The following is a 19,522-nucleotide window of genomic DNA, read 5'->3' as shown; positions in this document are numbered from 1 at the left end:
AACCACAGTGACAATTACTGCTGCCACTCACTGTTATATATAGCCACAAAGTTTGAAATCTGATGACTGTGCTTCTTGGCAGTCACATTATCTCACAGGTGCGTGCTCATGCAGCCGAAAAAGGCACAAAATCACGAAAACAGGATGACGAGACATTCAGATTTTCTAATTATACTCCAAAACACATATCAGTGGAAAGGCAGCGTAATTATTGTTTAGGTGACAGGCTTGTGATTTCTATTTCCATTTAACTATGGGTTCCTCCAGGAGGGCTTTTAACCTCCAACATCTCCACAACATACAATTAATATCAAACATGATGCGTGGTTGTGGGTGCAGATGTTGAAAAGAGCAATCTGTGAGAAAATACATTAAAACATATCACAAAAAGCCCTCTTTGAACAAGAGATACAATGGTACAATGCAATGTCTGACATAACATGCTTGAGTTAGATGGCATCCCTACATTAAAGCCTTCACTTGCTTACAAGTACACTCTTGTAAAACAGGTTGTATTTGTGAACTCCTTCATTAAAAGTCATACCTGCTTTTGGATTTATATAGCGTGCACAACCTAAACAGAGCCCTTCTAAAAATACAACTCTCCTAAAAACCAGTGTGAAAATCCAGCTGTTTATGTTGCCGGTGATTTGTGGTTAACTGAGTCAGAAATCCAAGAATTAATTGATTTAGACAGGCATCACTAAAATCAGAGGAACATATGTTAGTGTGAGTACAAGATGATATTTCTTGTACTGTAGTTTGTTTGGGATTTTTTGTTGTTGTTTTTTTGCATGAATAAAAATGCAAATTTTCGCTCCACAGGCCCTTCAAAATGTTAATGTCTGTATAATAGATTCATTATTTCATTTTTTATCAGACAATACCAATAGTCACAATTTAAGCCCAGTAAATAAACAAAACATAGCGTATCCTTGTCAAATTAAGGCAACAGGGAACTGGAAGTGCTTCACATGTGCTGGGTTTACCTTACAGTTTAGTTTGACCTCTAGGTCCAGGTAAAGGGTTAAAAAATATATTTGCCGTCTGTAAAAAAAAAAAAAAAAGTCAAAGATCAAATGCATTTGAAACGCAATCTCTTGATTTAGTGTCTCTCTGGAAAAGCTATTGATCATTAAATACTATCACTTTTTATTATTCTTGTTTTAAAATTAATCTCATGATGCAAGAAAACAAGCAAGATCACATCCATTCGTTTATTTAATAAAACAGTTCACACATGTACAGCTGCTGGGATACATATAAGCAGTCTTTCTGTTTGCACCCAGACTGTTCAATTTACACCTGTCTATCACACCTCCTGTCAAAATGAACTTGAAAGCATTTCAATATTGAGCGTAACGAACAGTTTATAAGCAGCGTTGGGACGTGTCAGCTGTGAATCTGTGATTGTGTGCAGGTGACAGCAAGGTGGAGTGACAGACACAGCAGCGCAGTTCAAACGGTCACTTTCTGGTACCTAAACAGGACATCGGGTGATCAGCAGGGAGATATAACACAGTAATGTGTGGTGGTTTTCCACTTCACATTAAGGCAGTTTAATTATTTATTTGTCCATGGGTACCACTTACCTGAAGAAGGATGTGTACCCGTATTTTATTTTTAAGAAGGACTCAAGTAATGAATCTACAGAGAAATGCGGGTCACCTTCAATCCTCTCTGTCCTGGTTTATCACCAGAGAACTCTCTATCGTGACACGTGAGGTTAAACGCCCAGTTTTGCTTGATCCTGGAGGGATCCTGCCAAAGATTAATCCATAATGCCTGTGAAATGGCCCTTCATCCAACAAGCTGTGCTGAAAAAAACACAGACTGTTGTGTTCCCAAACACGCTGTGGCTCTCCAATGACCCAGTGCTGCACCACTTCAGGGAGCCCACACAACACTTGTTCTTCCAGCTGGAGAGGCCGTTTCATTTTCCGCCCTGGCAACACGAGGAGTTCGCTGAGTATTTACACCTGCAATTCATTGATAAACGCAGAGCAGCATGGACATCAAGACAGGGTGTTTTAGAGGACAAAGCACATTTTAATTCTAATAACAAATTCTTTTTGTTTGGATGTAAATAGATCATTGGAAAATATAAGGCAGCCTGATAGAATACAATAAAATCACCATCATCATTAGTAGAAGTAGCAGCACTATTGAAACGACGAACATGTTAAGATTAATTTCTACTTGCATTTTATATAGAAATTTAAACGCTCTGTATATTTGCTTGTAATCTACGCCTCTCCAATCCTGCATCATGTCACACTGTGAGGTCAGTTCACAATAATCTGTCCAACTCCTATAATTTTTGGGTGGATTTAGTCAATTGCCGGCAATTAATACACAAATAAGTCCAGCAGTGTTTTTGATCCATTTCAGCAGACAAGTATGACAACAGATTAAACATTATACTACACATAGGGAAAAAAAGAAAAAAGAATGAATGCTTGGCACTAGCGCTTTAATCGAAGCATCAGTTATCCTGACTCGTGCGTGAATGTGACGAAACTGCATGTATGCATACGCAGCTTTTGCTTTGACCAAACACAGGTCAAGGTAATGATAATATAGAGCTCAAGGTGCCAACAGCGACACAAACAAGCACATAAAAACAGGTAGGTCCCAGTCTCCTAGGAGCAGATAGTCACAAGAGACTTGCAGGTCTTGTTCAAGCTCCGTTCTCATTGGCTAACACCGGTGCTGTGTATTCACATACGCATGTGTGTTTGCATTCTTATGCCTGTGTGAACACTTGCATCAGAATTTCTGTGTGCTGCGTTATTTAATTTATGTGCAGGTCTGCTGTATGTGAGCGTAGTAACAAGAAAGACCAGTTTTTTCGTTGGTGTGTTGATCCCAAAATGTGTATTTTGAGGCACATATGATCACGTGTGTCCCTAATTATAATATCTTTTATCAAAAATTCCTCTCTTAATTTTTCTGCTCTTGTTTAACTGAAGAGTTTGGCATCTCGTGGTTATTGGTGAGGAAATGGCACGGCAATAGAAATCACCAAATCCCAGGAGAGCAAAGTGCCACATACACATGCAGTGGCCAAGGCCCGAGGGGTGTGGTTTCTTTCTCTAGCTGTTAAAGAAAGGGGCAGCTCAAAGCTATAGATAGGGGCAGACAAAACAAATACGCCCTCACACACAGGGACACACACACACAGGCACATGCACACACAGCAACAGCAGGTCAGAGAAGGGATACAGACCGGGCCACATGGAAGGAATGTTTGCCTTGGACCGACACTCTCGTGCGGAGGCTGCGACTTATGGCCCTCTTGACACTGAAAAATGGCTCTAACACAGCGGGGCAAACCAAATATACTCTGTCAGTCACTGACCATGTATTTTACACTATAACGCTTTCACTTTGGCCTTTACTTTACAGTGTAGCAGATGCTTATAGCGAGCTTGACAAATTCATTTAAACAAATGTGAAAAATGAAAAAAATTAAATGTCATTTTTATTTTTATTTACTTTTTACAGCGTTAAATACAAAATTGTTTAGTCACTCTATTCACTACAGAATAGTCTGAGGTGATGTTGCTGCTCTCAATTAGTAATAACAATACTAATTTTGTGGTATATTAAAAAACAGCAGGAAGGGTGAAAACGCTCTGCTAACCTGCTCGGTGTTACTCTTCAAACTTGGACAGTTGTAATCCAGTGTGTGAAGAGGAGGAAGAGGAGGATAGAGGAAATCACATCCTAAAAGAAGGTGAGAGGACACTGCATGGACCAGATATTTGACTCAGACTACAGACGGATTATGAGGATTGGGCAGTATAAGCCGATATAGGAAACAATGTGACGGTGGGGCTGACATATGAATGAAGTGAGGCTATGCAGTATAGCATAGTGTTGAGGAGAGACTCTTTTATTTTTTATTTTTTGGTCAGCTACAAGCTCCTGAATCGAAACTGAGCAGAAAGAATGCTTGGGTGCTGAACTAACACGGGAAACAATAGCCTAATTTCCCCACCAGAGCCAAGTGGGATTCAATGTTAACCACAGCAGACTTCAAAGGTGCTCATTTAAACAGCCCGGATGACATTTCACCTGCTTTCCACGAATCCTGTATTATTACAGCAGTAGCCCATGCTCAGTCCCTGCATCTATACTGCATTAGTGGTTGCCATGGTAAAAGTCCTCCATCCCGCATCCATCCTGCACAGACAGACAGAGAGGCACCACTCATACAGATTTCTGCAGGAGGAAATTGAGGATGGGAGAGACAGCTGAGTTACATAGCACTGCTGTGTGATGTACAAGCACTGTGATCTACCTGTAAAACCACGCTGAGATTTCATGCACTGCACTCTATCACGCCTCTACAGAGACGCACGACGTGGCGACGAACACAGCGAGCCAGAGCACTGGGAAGGCCACAGCTCTCAAGTTTCATTGTAGTGTTTCAATGCCATTCGGCTTCTTCTGAATCAATTCTACGGCCCGTCTCTGTTTTATTAAACACAAGGCACACAGAGAGGCAGAGCCGGCTTCTGCTGGATTTCACTCAACACTGCGAATATGTGGTTGACGCGCTAAGCTACCACACTCTTCCCTGATATTTTATTACATCTCGTGATGTCATGCTGAAAAATAAACTCCTCGTGGAGTGATGCTGGAGCCGAAGGGGTTTTAAAGCTCCTAAAAGTCATTTATCAGCTGGATTATCGTCAGCAGCTGCTCATTAAAGCCAGTCACATCTGGATTTATATGCCATTTGTGTCACATCCACAGCAGGGCCTAATGACTAACATTATTATTGTCATATCATTATGAACTAGGAAATAAATTTAACAAGCCATGAGAGGGTGTAAATGTTAGTTTGATGGGAAATAACAAGGGAGTGAAATTCAAAATAGTGCTCTACAGAGATTTTTCTCTTTATTAGTGATTTAGTTTGAAATGCTAAACCCAAAAACATGACTCTGCAAACCTACAATGACTCCAGTCAGTAACTCATGGCACAGCGGCTGCTGATATAAGAGGGAAAAAATATATTGTAAAATAAAAACCCAATAACCATTTTTGCTAAATGGCCTGAAGAAAAAAAAATGTTTTTGCATGTTTTTAACAAACCGATGTGTAAAGTTCTTCATAAAATATAATTCTGCATGTTTAAAACAGTAGAAATAACAGCGATGTTGACAGTCTAAGTGTCGATTATGATAAAATTTGTCTTAATAATTTCACAAATTGTTACAAATTTCCAATCATTTTATTATACAATAATAAAACGGCACGTTCTAGTTAAAAAAAAAAAAAAGCTGAAATAAACAGCTCCATCACATTTATCTCAAATCATCTTTCCACGGCATAAAGCAGCATCCTGCATGGCTGCCTCCAGTTCACCTTCAGTTTAATCAATTTAGGAGGCCAATTTTCTCCCAAACCGACATGGACAAGGTTGTTATATCCATCTTATTAGCAGTGAATACTCTATCATTAGCAAATCAATTGCAGTTTCTATTCACAGTTGGAATGGGTTCAGCTGAGAGGGAGCTGAAAAGAATCGCCACCCTCCACCTCGGTGATTCACGCTAACACTGAGCCATACGTAAAGCGAAGAAAACCTCCTCTTGGTGATTGTCCTTAGAAGTTCTCTTGCTCCAAAGCAGCTTATAGACAATATTGTCAAGCTGGCACATAGACGACCTTTAGCATGACTGATCCTGCATAGAGATGAATGAATATATGTGTGTGTGTGTTGGAAATATGTGCGACACAGACATAAAACCAAAAAACTGAAAGACTGAAAAATTGACAGCAGTCAAAAGGGTTACGACACACACACACGAACAGGCCTCATTTAAAGCAACCTAGCTTCAAGATGTTGAATAGTTACTATTAGACAGAAAACACACCTTTAAAATTTTGAGTAATTAACATTCAAAAACAAATCTAAATGCTATCACACACTATGTGCACGTGTTCTAAAATTTAAATTCAATGGAGCAAAAGTCACACTTTATCAAAGGGACAAAGTAATAATTTGTTCCCTTTTAAACCTCACAGAACAAAATCTTTAGAGAAGACGCACATTAACTACCGTATACGGCATTACACAACACATGCAACCTTGTGGAGTCCCCCTCTATTGAAATCACTTTCCAAAGACGAAAAAGCAGAAATATGAGGAAAATAAGTGGAATAAAGCAGCTCTTTGACTGGACTTTGACTTCAAGGCCTTGAAGGTATAATCAGATCACAATCGAATTCGCAGTACTTTAGAAAGCTTATCATTTAGTCTATCATAGACCAGGTTAAGTATATACATATAGACATATATAGATTACTTTGCAGTGATAAGGCATACAGAGCTTGATAACAAATCTGAAACATCTAAGTATTTATTATCTGTAGAGATAAGGCATAATATGCACTGTGATAATAAATATGAAAGCTTCTATTGAAATGATTTTAAATTTGATCCCTGTAAGAAGACTGACGAAAAACACGAGTACGTATGTATTAATTTTATTTTTATTCTTGTCAATGCAGTGCTGATCCATGGGAGTAGTTTTAAACCATATTATTAGTATCTGTGTGATTACCTATAAGTATGTAAAATACTGTATAATAGTAGTGTAATTTATCAAAACAATCACAGAATCTTTTTAGACAGAAATAGAAAAATGTTGGGCATGAAATTAAACCGTGATGCTTTGTCTAGGAAGTTACGCAATTATGTGAAGAATAAAATGAGCTTAAATGATTTAGTTTGAGCATTAAGAGTAGAAAACCCCCCAAAAAATAATTAAGAGATGACCACAAAGTCACAGCAACGCACTGATGCCACCAAATGAGGTGCATTGCACATGTTAAGCTTCCTGAAAGCCAGAGGGGGAGCTATGCTGTTCAAAGGTACACAGACTATTTATCAGGTACAGTGTTTATGCTTTTTTTATTCTCTCCAAAAACAGTGCAAGACCTGAAAAATCAATCAGTAAGTAATTAATCCATCTGAATACAGTATCAAACAATGTACATAAATAATAATGATAACAATAATATAAAGATGGTGAAAATTACAATTACAAATGCGTACTTCACAATTACTTTTTAATAGAAACTATTTAAGAAATGTTGAATTTCTTCTGTCTTTTGTTAAAAAAAAAAATCACACTCATATTTTCTGTGCTCAAATGCTCAGCAAGATTACCCTGAATATTATACTATATATAGTAAGGTGTGTTTGCATGTGTTACATATATCAGAAATTAAATACTGCACCGACTGCACTGTATAATACTGGAAATATCTTTAAAAATACAAATTGTAACGCTTTAATAATATATGGTTGTCAAAACAAACAACAAAACACCTGCAGAGTGAGATTATTCATTTCATTGCAACAACAATGTCACTTTTTCTGTATTATAAAACAATTCATTTTAATGCAGATTGCAGATGATATTCAGGTCCAAGAGCTTTTTAAATGTTGCATACCCAGTGAGATTCAGAAACTGAAACACTACTGGCATAATAATTCAGGCATTTTTATCTGCCGTATATAATAAAAAATGTGTTAAATAACAGATGATCGCAAACAACGATAAACAATCTTATTTTGACCACATGCAAAAAAACTGAGGGCGTTTTAAATGTATAAAATGTCGGTAAATATGTGAGCTGCGACAGTGTCAGCCTCCATGCTTTTAGCAAAAAGATTACACAGCGAATTTGCACAAACTCCACCCTGCTATTGTGAAAAAGTCTCGGGAAACAAATCAGTATCATAAGAAAATTTTAAGTGACAGAGGCATGGTTATGGCTGCCACTTTGGCTGTGTGTCTCACTGACCGTCCGGTTAATCCACTTAAGACACAATGTCCACCGACCTTCTGATCTGACACAATACCTTACACAACGCGCTACTACAAACTCATCACTAAATGCATTTTATTACTTTCCCAGCACACACATACATATAAAATTCTACTTTTTAAATAGAAATTTTAAATATTGTAGAATCCCAAGATGAGAAATTAGCAATAAAAAAACAACAACCCAGGGTCGCAGGGACTTGGCTGTGGTCGGTGTAATTTTTCATGGTGTCTTCTCTCTCGTTCGTTCTCTTTCCATTGCATTTCCTTAACAAAAGCCTCTCTCGCACACAAACATCCACTCCACCGGGGTGACAGACAGGGAGACAAAATGGCTGAATAGTGATGGAGGGGCTACATGTTCCTTTATGTGTCGACTAATCAGCCAGCACTAACATGTGTCAACACTGCACTCGCACCCTCCTCCGAATAGGGACATTGTCCCTCAGAAAGAGGGGAAAAACTAACAATCTTTTCCGACATCCTGACAACGAATGAGAAATAAACAAATAAGAGCTTCATTCATTTATCAGAATACCAACAACGGAAAATATCGGGACAATAACTCTCACAAGGAAATGTCTTTTAGAACAAAACCACAACATTTCCACTGATACTTTTTCTTTCTTTAACAGAAACTCGTCCTCGTATGCTGTGTTTGTATGTGAGCTACCGTTGGAGGTTTTCTAATGACAGCTCCTGTGTGACAGCAGAGGGCTGGCCGACGGCTACCTTTTGAAGCTCGCTGCTGCAGCACTGATATCCTCCACACACACGCACACATACATACAGTGTCATCAATATTCTGTTAGACCTGCCTTTTCAAGCTCACTGCAATTTTATTAGTATAATCGACGGCAGACATCATCCTACCTACTATACATGAATAATCCTCTATATACCTGGGTTCCAGGACACTAAAAATAGAGAGGAAAATATCAAGAGACAGCGAGAGAGAGATTTAAAATAAGGAAATAATGAAGGGAAAGACAATAATACGCAACATGCTAGAGTGTCTTTTGTGAGCCTGCAAATTTGAGTCCGTATGTGAGCCAAGCCTATTCGCTCGACCGAGAGAGCAAAAAAAGAAAAGAAAAAAGAGGTGGAGAGATAATGAACCTGTGTCTGCTACTGCTATATGCAATCAGGAACTAACCTTGTGAATAATCAAGGCTTTGCAGGCTCAAGAGAGAGAGGGGGTGAGAGAGGAAAAGAAAGACACAGAGAGAATATAGCGCGAGTCTCTAATCCTATCAGTCCAGTCCATGGTGTGTGTGCATGTGTGTGTCTGCGTATATATATATGTGTGTGTGCACGCTCCCACTGTGAACAGTGAAAAAGTAACCTGGAATCAAAGCCTGAAAGCATCTGGGTTTGTGTTCGTGGAACAACGACAAACCTTCTCTCACTGAGGCCTCCTCTAAGTCTGAATCAGTGTGAGCCGCTCTGAGCCTTCCTCTGCCTCACCACGCATGTCCGGGGTTTTGTTTTGTGCCCGTGTCTGTCACATATCGATGCCGGTGCCTGAAACGGCTTTGTCTTCAGTGCATCGCTGTCATAGCTAAGCGAAAACAAACACCATCGAGTTTGCGTCCAGCGATTATGTTGCTGCTGGTTTGTCCGGGTGGGTCAGGTAGGAGAAGACGGTGACGGTGACACTGAAAATCATATTACGCTAATGAGAAGCTCATAAAACACTTTAAGTAAAAAAAAACAAAAAAACGAGAAGTTTGCTGATTTACTTTAAGAGTGGAATCAATGGCAATGTTACAAGCTTCATAAAGGGAGCTACATGTGTTGCAGGACTGTGTTTCTGCGCTGTGCCGCAATAATATGGATTTATTATTTTATCAGTCACATATATTATTGCGCACTCTCCTTTTCTGCAGCAATAGGATTGGAACAAATCACTTCTGCTTTTCAATTTGTGTGTGCGCGTGTGTGTATTTGTGACAGAACAACAGTTGATGCTGTGGCTAGATGAACAGGAGGTTGCCATCCCCCACTAATGTGCACACAAACATTTTAAGACGCACCGGGTATGCTGTGCATTCCCGTGTGGAGCGCACAACACAGGCGTACCATTTACCTGCTAAGCTGACTGCGACATGCAGAACTACTTATTCCAATCAGTGCATTGTTCGACCTGCACACACGACCTCATACAATACAAGTAATCACAAATACACAAAATAAAAGCCAAATAACACAGTAGTAATCATCTGACGTAAATCGACAGAGCAAACGATGCCGCGCGTAAACAGAAACGACAAAGCCGTGGGTTTTGCCTGACGAAGTCGTCCGTTAAAAGCATATTTCTCGCCCTCCATCTTACAGCTGGCTGGCCGACAAGCAGACAAAGACACACTACCGCAGTGTGAAAATATACTGACGTAACTGGCTTCTCTGTGCCTGAGAGCTGGTCTGCATGTGTTTTACAGTGTTTTATGCTTTATGGATGGACGTAAATGTGCATACTGTTGCACAAATTGTGAAAAATGACCTTATGAAAAAAAACTGCAAATTTTCCAAGAGATTTTGAGGATGAAGGAAGTTTCACTCTTCAACCTTCTTCATGTTTTTAGTTGAGATTCTCTGATTTGTGTGTATGTGTATGTCACAGCTGTAGAGCAGGGATAGTCGGGCTCTAACTGTAGCAATCTCAATTTTCAGCATCTCAGTATTTGCTCTGCTTTCCTGGGTGTACCCCACCCATCCCCCTCCTCTCCTCTCCTCTCAGATTATTCACAGTGAAGGTTGTAAATAAAACTGCAGTATTAGATTTTACTTATGGCCATTTTCTTTCTTTCTCACTGTGGTTACTTTGCATTGACAGGCGCTGGATTTTTGGAGGAAAACAACACACTTTTAATTAGAATACTCGACTTGCACATACAACTAAACTCGTCTACTTCCTACCCTTTTCTTCATTTAGCAATTTAGCATTTTCCATCCAGCAGCAAGTACTGCACATGTATTTGTCAAAGATTTAACCGGTTTATGCAGTACAAAGCCTGAATCCCAATCAAAGTAGACATAATGTCAGTAACAGCAGTCGTTTAAATTTGTGTAGTGCAGAAGCTCACCTGGCTGAGGCAGTTGCTAGCAGGTTAAACAGCTGTCTGTACGATGGAGGCCTTCAGAGGGTGAAGCCTCTGCCTCCATTTTTTGACAGGCAAAAGACAAAGACTGGGCCACTGGCTAACGCTTACAATCCAATGCTAGTCAAAAGTAGAAACACAAAGGTGGAGAAAAATTGGAAAAATAGTTAGCCATCTTTGGAGAGGGATGGGAACTCAAAAGAAAAACAAAAAGGAACAAGTGTACAGAGAGAGTTAAGGTGAAAAATAAAAATGAACAGACAAATCTAGAGAGCGGAGACATGCTAGCACTTCGCTGATCAACTTTCAACTTTGAGAGTAGGAGCAACAGATGCAGTGCTGGTGTATTGTGGATGGTATTAGGGTGAGGGACACCCCAAAATCTCCCCCACTGAGTCTATGCATTTGTTTGTGTGTGTGTGTGAGTGTGACAGCAGGGAGCAGCTCAGCCCAGGACGCTGCACGCAGCAAGGGGCCATTAGACATGGTAGGGTGACCCACATAAAAGATGCACAGAAGCACACACATACACAAACTTGCACAAGCATGAAAGTTTTCTTTCTACGGTCAATGTGCCATGATAACCATAAAGCTGGGATTCTTTAACATTGTGTTTAGCATGGCCATTGTCACATGGTTCTCAGGATTTGGTAGGCAACTGCTGGTTTAAAAAAAAGAGCTTCACTATATTCAGCACGGATCCGAAAAACTCCTTTCAGTGATCAGACACATTCGTCCTGCTCAGTTTTTTCTGAATGAAAACTTTTCAAAGTCTATGTGTTCTGCTGTACTTTCGCTTGTGTTGCCATTTAGCACACGCTGCATATGCTCTTGGCACAAAAAGGCTTATTTTTGTAAATCAGCCAGCACTGATTTGTGCTGATAGTGAGGGGTGGAAAAGTGTGGGCTGGACAACACCAACAGCACAAGAAAATACACCTTCAAAATCATTACCTAAGCCTGGACACAGTTTCAACAGGGACTTAGTTCACACACTGATACTGCAGTCCTTTAATTGTGTCTGTGCTTGTATGCATATTTCATCAAGTTGTGTACAATTTTCCTTTGCATGTGTAACATTTGAGCTGCTCCTCTACAATATAGATAGCGAAAAAAGTCTTTTTTGTGACATTTGCATCAAATAATCATGAGAAATATGTATATTAGTAATTTATTTACTTTATGGTTTCAAATGTGTAACATTATAATATAACTGACTTTGTAAACTAAAGTGGCTAAAGTAGTTTTAGTACTACAAATAAGTATTTTAATTTACTTTAGTTTAGGAAGAGGTGTAGGTGATAAATATCTAGCATTTCAGTATTACAGGTGTTTAGGACACTTATGACCACGCTAGATAAACGGAGGCCTGAGGTGTTTATTGAGTGTAAACTGATCAATGGCCCTCCTTCAGTGTACATATAAGGAACCTTTCATGATTATTTACAAACCTAAACCTAACATAAGAAGAAAACAAATCAGGATCCGTGTGCAAACAGTTGATTCATCATTTTAGAAAGTTGCCTCGAGTTCTCCGAGGTGCAGAAATGGTTGGTTGATCATTTTACTTGGTCCTAAGGCGCCTACATGCTGTGAGATTTCAGCAATGCTGCAGTAACTGCACTGCAATCCACAGTCTGCCGCCTAGATCTAATAAACTTGTCTGTGACATTAAGTTGGATGTATGCAGGTTGAAAACCAACTGAAAACGAAGGTTGCGAGACACATCTGCGGTCTCTCCTCTGTTTCCTTTAATCCTTGCAGTCAGTGAAAAACGCATTACTACCGGACACATCATCATCCAAACATCCGAACGACATTTTCTTGTTTCCTGGTCATTTTGCGTGCTTTACCACCACTGATTTACTACACATTTGTCTTCATTCACAAAGCATTTCTGGCTGTGATCCTGAAGGTTGTTTAGTAGACAGCCAGAAATGCTACAAGATATTTATCCTGCATTACTGATTCTGTCTTTATTAGTAGGAATGCCTATTTTTAAGTCTCTATCACTGTGTGAGATATCCATCTTTTAGATTGATACATAGGTACTTTATTGATCCCACAAGGGAAATTATTGAAAAGATGTCATCACAACTATTTCACATAGCTCATTTTTTTCTGCTGAGAAATGCCCAATATTGCAGTCTATAGATATAAATGTTTGAAGCAAGGCTGCTAGATTGCATTGGTGCTTTATAGTGATCTATCACTGCTGGTACATATTCCTATATATACCTTTTGTGGCATTCTTTGAATGTGATTAGGCATATTATTAATTTGACTGAGTCAGGTTCTTTACCAACTCCAGTTAAAAAAACAACAACTTTGTGTTCTGTAATAAATCTTGAAACGCAGCTTTTTGCCCCCCTTAGATAATTACAGTTTGGCTGCCTAGCTCCACTTTCACACAGCAGACAGATTGTGGAGTTGGTGAGTTGGCCTGTAGTTCTGAAACTCTCCTTCTTTCATTATCCTTATCTCTCCATATCTCTCTCTCTCCTGCCCCCACAACACACACGCATATACATTGCCAGAGGGATTTGCAGCAGCTAGGCAGAGCACGCGTGTGTGTGTTTGTGTGAGAGCACATGCACAGCGGGGAGTTGCCAATTACAGCAGTGATTAAAACCCAGTAGTGTGGAAAGATAGAGGAAGAGGAGAGAGAGACGGGAAGGAAGAAAGAAAAAGAAAAGAAAGCGATATGGATGGACAGACAGACAGACAGACAGTGGATGATATAATGAAGGAGAAGACAAACGCACCCCTCCACATGCAGCCGTTTTCATAAATGTTACAGGATGTTATTTGTGATATTTATGGACAGCCTGAGTCAAATTTCAGTAAATGGTTTGCTGCAATTTCCAAGAGAGGCTCTTTACACGTAACTAGAGATGTATCAAAAATAACCAGCGTCGCAATTATAAGTGTTAGCATCATTTCAGACAATCACAAGTGTGTTGAAGGGGAGTACGCCACAAATCAGCCCTGATACCTTGTGTGTCGTAGCATTACACACACAGTTGTATTTAGAACCAAGTAAAGAGTTGATTGACAGACCTGACATGGATTTAAAATGAATTTAGAGAAATTTTCTCTCTTGCTGATGTTGTCCACAGGATGAGAGTCGGATCCACAATCCAGTGGGACTGATTTCAACCCTGTCCAGCATTTACTTCTATTAACCACAGGAAATCAGCATTTCATGCCTCATATCACAAAGAAAAAGACAGAGAAATGCTTCAAACTGTTTAAATAACAACGAAAATTGCTCAAAATGAATCTGCGGCAAGGAAGAACAGAAGGAAAGGGCTGAATGAAAGACAAGCGAATGACCCCGGCCGATGTGTTCCCCTCTGCTCCTTTTCTCTTGCTGCCACCACACTGATGACTGCGAGGAGAGGAGGTGTGAGTAGAGTGGAAAGGAGAGGAGTAATGAAAAGGAAAGGAGACAAATATAGCATACAGGACAGGAAACGGATAAAGGATCTCAATGATCAGGTCAAAGAAAAAGAAGAGGAGAAGGAGAAGCCATAAGGATGTTTAGACACTTATAATCTGATCACTTTATTAGCCTTACAGTCCCCACTGGTGTTCATAACATGTATAATGCCCAAAAAGGGAGTAAATGATGCATCATTTCTAGATTATCAGGCCGTTTCACTGTTGTTTGGCTTCCTCTCTTGAGGCGAATATTACAAATTCTTCAGTTCTGCCTGTGCTGACAGATCATTCTGTTGACTAATAGGAGGGTATACGGTGGTTTGAGGGTTTCGCAATGATGCCGTAGCTGGATCCATCTTCAAGACCTGGTTTCTGTTCACACATAGTTCATACACAATACTAGAAAAGCTCATTCTAGTACTGAAAAACAACCTAGTCCAACTTTTCAAGCAAAGTAGTCTCACCGGCTCCAACATGCAGCTGACGAGCTCACATGAGCTCTGTGACATGTTAGCGTTTCGCATGATGTGTGTGATTTAACATTGCTTCTGAATTCATATCAGGCGCAATGTTGGTGTGGTTACAATCAGGAGGTCCTGAAATTCGCGCTAAGCACTGATTATTAAGTTGACATGAGATATATATGGATAATGTCTACCAATCATTTAACACCATGTTGTTTTCAATCCTCCAGTTTTGTCTGGTGGACTTGAAATTTCCAAATGAATACTAAAACTCCTCACAGGGTAAGAATCAGACTGTAACTGATTGCAAAACCACTGAATACCCATCAAAAAATATCACTGATACGATGACCAAGCAGGTTGAACAGGACATAGCAATGCAAAATCACAAAATAGCTACATATGAATTAATCTGGGTGAGTGAAAGGTCCGTGTTGAGTAAAGTGCCTCTCAATTACCGTCATGTTTTGTGTTTCAACAATTTCTGTGCTGTCTTACGGACTGGAGAAGCTGCTGTGCCCCAGTATCGCTGCCATTGTGGCGCTTACAGTCAAATTCAAACAACATTTTAATGACCAACAAATTAGAGGGTAAAAGTTGTTGTTGTACTCACTGAGTGAAAATGTACTGTCCGTTATGGTAAACCTGTCAAACAGCGGCATATTCTCCGCCACAAAGAAGAACAGAAAATGGCTCGAGACACATTTTCAATACAAATGTGATACTTCGCATCTCAAAGCCGAATTAAAATTCCTTGATTTCTTTTATTCATCATATCGAAAGCCAGGCAGCTTCTTTTTAAGGAAGCCAACGGACAGTTTGATGTTTGTGCATGATGGTGTGTGGTGTGAGTGTGTGTGTGTGTGCGTGCGTGCGTGTGTCTGCAGAGTGGCAGGTGAGTGAGCTATCTGCAGTGCTCACACACTCACCCCCTGCTGTGTTTAATCAATACAGTTCTGAATTCCAGCCTTCACACACGTCCGCGCACGCAAAAACACATGCACGGACAGACACAGCTTTGCAATATCTTTCTGCACGACGCCGAGGGAATACTAAATATGAGCAACTTCACACTTACGCTGCTAAGTGCATACGCAGTGCCCCCCCCCCCCCCCCCCCACCACACACACACACACACGAGTGGGCGAATGTGTGTTTATATGTGCATTTCTCTGTGGATGTGCGATATGTGCGTGTGTCCATAACGGGCCGGAGATAATTAATTCTAGTTCATGGTGTCCACCGGGAGAGCAGAATATCAAGCTTGAACGAGAGACGTGTGCGCGTGTGTTTGTGTGTGCCTGTAAGAGAGGCTCTCGAGAAGATTCGGAGCAGCAACTGGATCGATTTGAGTTCACCCAGGATGGAGAGAAGATGAGTGGAGACAAGCAAAAAAAACAATAAGAAACAAAAAATAGCTACTTTCAGCTACTCCCCCATTCACCAGGGGTCGGCACAGCGGGTAGCTCCACATATTTGATTTGGCAGATTTTTACACCGGATGCCCTTCTTGATGCAACCCCAAAGGGATTGGTGTCTCCTCCTGGGAATGAAACACGGAGCTTCTGCTCGATAATCTGTACAAACTACTACACTATGGTGCCACTAATAAGAAAGCAAAAATAATATATCCTAATATTGGTAGGACTTTCTGGAAGCTGGTCTATCTGGATAGAGTTAAAGGCTAGAAGCAGCTAAACTTCAAACTACTGCCTTCAATGCAAACTACTGCCCCCCCCCCCCCCCCCCCCCGAATCAGGAAGTGGACAGAAAGGTCAAAGGCCATGTTGAGGTGTTTTCTGTATGACTTATATGGTATTTCTGCATTTTTGGCTCATTTAAGACAAGATCACAAATTATTGAGGACATCAATGTTCGCGGCTATTTCTTTCTGCTTTTCTTATACCTTTATTACAAAAGTATTGAGGTGAATTCATATTAGGAACCTTTCTTCTACGATTTTCTATGAACAAGAATGAAACAATTCCTAATTTTGTCACTTGTGGAGAACAGCAATACCACTGTGCTCTGAGAAAATGTTTTTCCAGGTAGAGAAAATCTCACTTTGGGGAATTAATGAATGTGTTGGTGCTTTCAAAAAAATCTAATAATAATAATAATCATAATAATACTGATAATAACAGCAGGAAGGCATCTATAATGCCTTTCAAAGTAAAGGCGTATCATCACTGCTGTGGGTTTTTTATCTTGATGCAAATATCTCGAGTAATCCAGGCTTATTTTTTTCTAATTCACGCGTTGTTGTGTTTTCAGGTTCTTGTCTTGTCTTTGCTATTTTCAGATAATATTGTGCGACATTATATTTCACATGAATTTAGAAACAGCAGAGTGCAGTCAGTTAATTAGCCAATAAAAATCCTGGGGATAACATGGAGGTGTGTTGCACTGCGAGTACAAATCTGACTCAGAAACTATTTACGTGCCGTTCTCGAAACCTCTGAGTCCCATCCCTGCTGTCGATCTCTGAGTAAAAATAACTGTATTAGGAAAAATGTGAAAGTGGGCCGTTTTTAGACAGAAGATAATTAAGCCGAATATGGAGTCTGTTTTTTTTCTTTTTACCTGTCACAGTTTCCCTCTTCTTTCCTTTCGCCTTCCCTCGTTCAGTGTTTTCTGTCCCTCATGACACCTTGCCCCCCTCCCTTTCTCCCTCCACACACACACACACACCAACCAGCTTCCCTGCTGCGAGAGCAAACACTCATCTCACATGATCACCATGACGATATAGAAATATGAATTATGCATAAAGGCAGTCTCGCCTCGGCTGCGGGTACAAAGCTGTGTGGGTGATATTCTCCTTTCAAACGATAGGGGAAATGTCCCCTTCGTATTAATAATATAATAATCTACTCTGCCACATTATTGTCTGCCGTGTTACCGTCTCATAGATGCATGATTTGTAGGGTGTACCGCACATTTAATGGCCTTGTACACAAGGAGCAGGGAACCATTAGCAAATTTAATTTAGGAAATATTTGAGTGGTGTGTGTGTGTAAAATTAAAATCAGCATGAACGATAAAAACATTGTCTTCATATTTCAACACTAATCACAGAAACACAGAGCTAATTTCAGAACGGCCTTTAAATAGACTTTAACAGCACCGAGGGCAATGTAATTATCTTCTGCTGACTTTGCGTTTCTACCCTCATTGTGTCATTTGAAGGTCACACTGCGGTTAAACACCCCTCCAATGAGAACAGATAACAGGCATGCAAAAATGCAATACAGTGTCAATATATTGCACGCCATCCATTGTTTATCAGTGTGAGTCCTAATTGTATTGTATTTCATCAGCTCAGTATTGAAGGCTTCCTAACAGCGGAGCAGCATGAAACAGCTCTCTGTGTCTAAACTCTGGCATGAGCCATCTATCTAATAGACCGGCTATTATTAGATATTTGTCTCACACAAATTTGACACTGAGAATATTGAAGTTGCAACAGATCTAGTGTTGACAGACAGACAAAAAAAAAAGGATGTCTATATTTGCCAAGAAAAAAAAGCAGCTCCTGAAAGTGCAAATAAAACAGAAGAGGCCCTGAGAGGCTGTGAATCATCAGGAATGTGTACTGTACAATATCAGGTAAAATGTAGCTTTACAGCAGCATGTGTTTTCTGTAGGTAGGTTTTAGCTGAGCCAATGAGCAGAAGAGTCCTTGAGGCATCGTCTAAAAAAACTGGTCAGAAATGGCTGGAACACACACAATATATCAACCACAAAAAATCGCATTAAAATCTGGCTATTAATATTTTTATCCCAGCAGGCAAAGCCAAATGACCATATTACTGTTCATCTCTGACAATCGAACAAAATAACGGGTCTGGTAATTCACGCTTTGGTGTAATTCATCCCTGTCATTACACATAATCAAATTATGTTATTAACTATTAGCAGATTAGCAAATTATCTTATAATTGTGGTCAACTTTCACGCAGTTGTTTTTATTTATTTATGTATTTTTTTGCAGCTTGGAATATTCTCCAACAGCTTTCAGTGTTAGTTCCCAGTGTAAGCAGTGCCTTGAAGGAAACACAGAGTGCACTGGTAAAGACTGAGGTAGAGAATAAATAACATTTCAAGTACTTGTCCAAGTCTGTAAAATCTGTATGTAAAATTCTCTATTAAAAACAAACAAATATTGAAATTTGAACTTTTTGAAGAAGTTTTCTCTTTGTAAACCGTGCCAGCAGCCCACTTGTTGACAGCACACTATATCCTACAACTGTAAAGGCAATAACATTGTAAACTGTGAGCTAAATACGCCATATCCAATTAAAAAGATGCTGTTTTATAAACCCATCTGTTCAGAGTTTTGCCAACATAATTGGCATTACGAAATCTTCACCAGATTTTACTGTATACTTACAGTGTAGAGGATTCAAGGTGTAATTTAGTATTTTTTCCATAGTGAAATATGTAAAATTCTTGTTACAGCACATCAATGTTACTGCTTTTACCACAAGTCCTAACAGATTTTGAAATAGCCACATAATAGCTATGCAATGGCACTTTTGCCTGTAATTTAATTTACATTGCTAGTCTGTTTGCTTGCATATAAATGCATTGCAATACCGCCTCCTTCATGTAGCAAGGCCTTAATGTTTTACCTTAGTGGTATGAGTCTAAATATCTA

The 19,522-nt window shown here is 39.7% G+C and overlaps 1 long non-coding RNA gene across 3 annotated transcripts; it reads right to left on the bottom strand.

The window, feature by feature from the left end:
• Positions 1-1,210: 1,210 nt before the first annotated feature.
• LOC101485870 (uncharacterized) lies at positions 1,211-11,268 on the bottom strand. Of its 3 annotated transcripts, XR_191635.3 has the most exons (5): positions 10,940-11,268; positions 3,647-4,188; positions 3,230-3,317; positions 1,593-1,979; positions 1,211-1,480 (listed from the first exon to the last, which is right to left on the bottom strand). It is a non-coding gene; the product is annotated as an uncharacterized LOC101485870 (long non-coding RNA). The 3 variants fall into 3 exon arrangements; XR_013100776.1 differs by having other exon boundaries at positions 1,211-1,979; XR_013100777.1 differs by lacking the exon at positions 3,230-3,317 and having other exon boundaries at positions 1,211-1,979.
• Positions 11,269-19,522: the final 8,254 nt, after the last annotated feature.

This window comes from Maylandia zebra, linkage group LG11 (genome assembly GCF_041146795.1).
Source record: "Maylandia zebra isolate NMK-2024a linkage group LG11, Mzebra_GT3a, whole genome shotgun sequence".
In the NCBI taxonomy this organism is placed as follows: domain Eukaryota; kingdom Metazoa; phylum Chordata; class Actinopteri; order Cichliformes; family Cichlidae; genus Maylandia; species Maylandia zebra.
Note: the sequence above shows the minus strand (reverse complement) of the source record. Positions and strands in the feature narration are given on the sequence as shown.